At 37.0% G+C, this 5,306-nt stretch overlaps 1 long non-coding RNA gene across 1 annotated transcript; it reads left to right on the top strand.

Annotated features, from left to right (window-relative positions):
- Positions 1–955, top strand: LOC114371603. The gene is made up of 2 exons (XR_003658062.1): positions 1–241; positions 402–955. It is a non-coding gene; the product is annotated as an uncharacterized LOC114371603 (long non-coding RNA).
- Positions 956–5,306: the final 4,351 nt, after the last annotated feature.

The raw sequence follows: 5,306 nt of genomic DNA, 5'->3' as shown, positions 1-5,306 counted from the left end.
TGCTGCTTCTACTAAATGCCAATTTTAGTACATTGTAAATTCTAAAGAGACAGATGGATGATGCTTCTTAGGACGAATTCTAATGCTCGATTGATGAACTCTTTATTATCTGTATCAGTTGTTGTCACCGTTTCACGAGGGCAGGGAAGGCGTTCATGTTTTGGTGACTCCTACGAGTGATTTGGGCAAGAACTTAGCTTGCCCAAGAAGAACGTTTCATTGAAATCAGATGAGGATTCAGGTACTGCTGTAGAATATTTAGAGTTGTTAACTTTCTTCATCTAAAGAACATGACTCGATTATTACTTTTTAGCACCTTTCTTTTTCTGAATTGTCAATTTTGGTTCAAATGTCGCTGATTTGACTACGGGTCAATGTTATAAGGGCTCCTTTATTTCCAGATTTTAAGCCTTCTAGGGCAAAGAGAAAAGTATCTTCAGATATTGTTAGCATTGTTGCAGAGTCAGCTACTATTCGAACTAAACCATGGATGGTTCTTGCCCACTAAAAGCCTCAAAAAGGTTGGATTTCATATAATCCTAGAACTGTGAGACTCCCGCCGCTTGCTCAGGAAACAAAATTTGTGAAGCTTTGTCCTGGAAACGTCAATGGATTGAGAGCATTGCTAAAATTAGAAGGATTCCCAGCAGTTCAACTTTCCCAAAGGGAAGACTTTGATGTATTGTGTTTGCAAGATACTAAACTGCAGGGAGAATATTGGTCCCTTTATGCCTCGGGTTATATTTTCCAACAGTCCCCAGTTTCAGTTTTGTTAGACATGCATAGGCCATAGAGAAAAATTGCAAAGTTCGTTATTTTTTCTTTATTTGTGCTAGTTTATTAGTACTTCTTGTGTTATATTGTAGTTAGTTATGTAATTTCTTTTGGTTGCTGAATAATTATGCTAAGAATTCATTTTGTTTTTATAGAGAATAGTAGAGTGTATATTTGAAAATTGTGAATCATAAGAAGCTATTCCTAACAGCAATAGTTGCAATTCTTTTTTCTAATATTGTTCAATTCTAGCAGATAAAGCTACTTTCAGTTAGATATGGCCTAGGCATATCTGATCATGATAGTGAGGGTAGACTTGTGTCAACTGAGTTTGATACATTTTATTTGATATGTGGATACGTCCCTAATTCTGGAGATGGCTTGAAAAGACTGGTACTAGTATTAAATTACTTTTCTCTTATTATATTATACCCATTTCATCCCGAAAAATGTTCCTAGTCAAATTAATCTTTCTGTATTTGAATCTAGTCTTATAGGGTGACTAAATGGAATCCATCTCTTAGCAATTATTAGAAAGTATGTGTAGCTCCTTTCCCTCACCTAGTAGGATAGGGCTTAATGTGGCAATGTATGTATATATCTCTCCTTTGACACTAATATTTTCTTGTCTTGTCAGGATATACCATCCATCTTATGCTTCCTCTTTTCCTTGATCATATATGTTGAATTTGGTTAAGGATATACCCAAGACAAACATAATTATTTTCTCATGTTAGCATCTGCTGGCAAAATTTGTAATGTTATTGTTGTTGTTATATTAAACTGATTGACAAATTATCTAATGATATTGGGCATTTGGAGCATGATTCATGTTTCAGCTTCAACTATGGTGTGTGTATCGTTTCTTGTTGACACGTTAGTGCTCTATGATCTCAGAGTAACAAATTCTTCTACCTAATAGTTCTATATTTCAAGTAATGTTCTATACGCCCAAAATGTTAACATAATGTTTGGAATTCATCACTTTATTTTAACGAAAAATTTGAAGAGCTGGATGATGTCCAGTGTTGTAACCCTTTTTCCATTTCTTTTCTTTGATCACTCTTCTTTTTCTGGTAATTTTTCTTTTTTCAGCAGGAATATTAACATTATATTAATATAATCTTGTTATGATAAATATGATTCATGAGTCATTTTCTGCTGGACACAGGAGCTGGAAAATTCAAAACCTGTAATTTTGACTGGTGATCTAAATTGTGCTCATGAAGATATATATATATATATATATATATATATATATATATATATATATATATATATATATATATACAACCCTTCTGTAAGTGATTCAGAATTAATATTCTCCATGAAAACCATATCACATCTAATCTAAGGCTTAGTAAATAATGCCGATACAACCAGACACTTATTTCTGGTAGAAATTACTGGATTTAGAAGAAACGGTAGAAGTAATCAAGAAGTTTAGTATGCATTGGCAGACTTGAATTCAATTAGAATTCGATTTTCTCATTATCGTTTGCTATAAAATTTGAAATCAAATTTCATTATTACATAATTTAATGTTTACTTAGAAGTGTTGTACATGTAAATATTTACAGGTGTTTCCTGAGTCACCTGGTGGGATCGTCTTATGTCTTGTTGACTTTTCAGTTTTAAAATACTAATTATGTCATGGTGATTATTAAGTTACAAAAACCTTAACCTGTTAGCATTATGTGTTTGATCATATATAGTTTGAATTTTGCCCTGATGAAAAGGTGGACTGATTATGTCTTAAATTAAGTGGACTGATTATGTCTTAAATTAAGTGGCCTGATGTGATAACTGATACTCCAAGTCTCGTATCTTTCTGATTAGTATTGATTAGAGGGAGCTTGCTGGTGGTTGCTACTCCAATCAGTGTCATTACAATTAATCCTTGCCTCCTTGGTAAGATTCTTGATCTGTTGAATAGAACTGGGAAGTAGTAGTTATAGCACCATGGTCAGTGAGTTGTGCTCATGATTGGTGTTCCTACTTGGCAGTATCTTGGAGATGCTGTGGAATTGGCGAGGGTATTGAATCATTTAAGAGGAGTATGTAATAGCCAATATCTTGAGTGCTATGAGAAGTACAGCAAGGTTGCATGCATAATGTAGGATAGTAGCTTAGTACAAGTTTCATGACCATAACCATTTCTGGCCCATTTTGTTTGGGTTTATAAATGTTGTTTACACCTAACTTTTTAGCTATTTGATTTGAATATGTAGAAAATAAAGATAAGTTGGAATTTACATCAATAATGTGTTTGTTAATATCATGAATAATGAAATGCGAGTGCTAAGAGCATAAAATCTGTACTGATAGTTACTTATATCCACTGGGTAACAAGAGAAGAGTTGGGTTTACCGATTAAGAGAGGAAATCATTTGCAACAAATTAACTTTTTATCTAGGGGATTTTCCCTGTTTTTTCATTTTCTATGTTAGGACTAGAAATAGGTATTGAGATGAACCTAGCTACTGGCATTCTAGTGGCACAATTGTCTCTGCAACATTGACAGAATAAAAAGCAACAACAAAAGACTTTAACCTTTTCTGGAAGATGTGAATTGTCGTGAGAGGTATGATGAGACAGAGCTTTAAGAGGCATTTCATATGAGTCTTTGATACATTCTGTATCAGTGGTGCCTGCAGAGGAAAGGAAAAAGAAAGAAGAGTAGAGAAACATGAGAGCAATGCTCCCCCCCCAGAGTGTGAGAACGTCTCAACACTCTAATTCCATTACTGATTGCCCAAAAGATGCCCCCCTCAACAATACAGCATTCCCTTATAACAGAAAGCACTCACACCCACACTAACAAACTTCCACTACCACTAACAGAATTTGTAATTCCCTGATTGCCCCTCTAACCTTCTAGAATACATTATTTATCAGCTTTGGGCATATGGTGATACACTTTGAAGGGCTTATCCCATTTAGAAGCTTGATTCCTAACAATACCACCCCTTAACACATTTGCCTTGTCCTCAAGGCTAAATGAAGGAAATCTAGTCCAAGTAGAGGATTCTGATTCCCATGTAGCTTCCTCCACCAACTGGGACTTCCAAAGGATCAGCCACTCTGTGCAACTACCATCACTTTTGCCTTCATGAGTGGCCAACACTGATTTGGGGAAGGGGGAATCTGATTCTTCCATAGGTCTGACCAGGGGTAAAGCAGATGCATTGGAATTAGCTGTCATGGATTTCTTAAGTTGTGATACATGAAAAACCGGATGAACCTTCATGGATTTTGGAAGCTTGAGCTTATATGCCACTTCTCTGACTTGTGATAAAATTTGAAATGGTCCAAAATAATGAGTTGAGAGTTTGGGATTTATATAGCGGGCCACTGTGAGCTGTCTATGGAGACGCAGCTTAACAAACACCCATTCCCCCTCTACGAAAGACACCTCACGACAATGTTTATCTGCTTCCCTTTTCATGGATTGTTGAGCATAGTGCAGATGAACTTTCAACTGACAGAGGGCCTTGTCTCTATCAAACAACACCGAGGCTATAGAGTCCACTGATGTTTCTCCGGGCAGAAAAGGAAGCAGCGATGGAGGGGCGAGTCCATAGACGACCTCAAAGGGAGTCTTACCAATAGCTGAATAGAATGACGTGTTGTACCAGTATCCGGCCCATGAAAGCCAGAGATGCCACTTAGTTGGTTGTTTAGAAGCAAAACAACGCAAGTAGGTCTCCAAACACATGTTAGCCACCTCCGTTTGACTGTCAGTCTGAGGGTGATAAGTTGTGCTCATCCTCAGCAATGTTCCCTAGAGTCTAAACAACTCACCCTAGAATTTGCTCAAGAATAAAGGATCTCGATCGCTAATAATGGATTTAGAAAATCCATCCAATTTAGCTACTTCTAGGATAAACACTTCCGCCACCTACGAGCTGTGTAGGGGTGTTTCAACGATAGAAAATGAGTGTATTTGGATAATCTATCCACAACCACCAGGATCGCGTCATACTCCTAAGAGCGAGATATATCGGAAATGAAATCCAGTGATATATCCTCCCACACTACTTATGGAATGGGAATGGGTTACAGTAACCCAACAAAGACAAAGCCTGGTATTCGTGTCGATAACAAATATCGTAGTGGCGGATATAATCCATAATACTATTTTTCATCCCTTTCCAATAGAAATTCACTACCAAATGTCTATATGTCTTAGTGAAACCTGAATGGCCTCCAATCGCCATAGAGTGAACTTCTGCTAAGAGTATTGGAATGAGAGTAGAAGTCTTAGGTAACATTTACACCCCTTAAAAAAAAAAGTAGGCCATCCCGTTGAACATATTGCGGCGTTGATGTTGGATCACTCTGGATCCGGGAAGACAATTGACTCAACTCTGCATCCTACTAAATCTCGTTGTGAAGGGTCAGAAAATCCACCCATAATGGGCTAATAGTAATGGCTCCCAACTCTCCTGAGCTCATCTATTGTGAAAAGGCATCAACGACATTATTCTCCAACACAGGCTTGCACACCACTTCGAATTGGAACCCCAATA

Source organism: Glycine soja, chromosome 2 (assembly GCF_004193775.1).
Source record: "Glycine soja cultivar W05 chromosome 2, ASM419377v2, whole genome shotgun sequence".
Taxonomy (NCBI): domain Eukaryota; kingdom Viridiplantae; phylum Streptophyta; class Magnoliopsida; order Fabales; family Fabaceae; genus Glycine; species Glycine soja.
The sequence above is the reverse complement of the archived record's forward strand: the minus strand, read 5'-3'. Positions and strand labels throughout refer to the sequence as shown.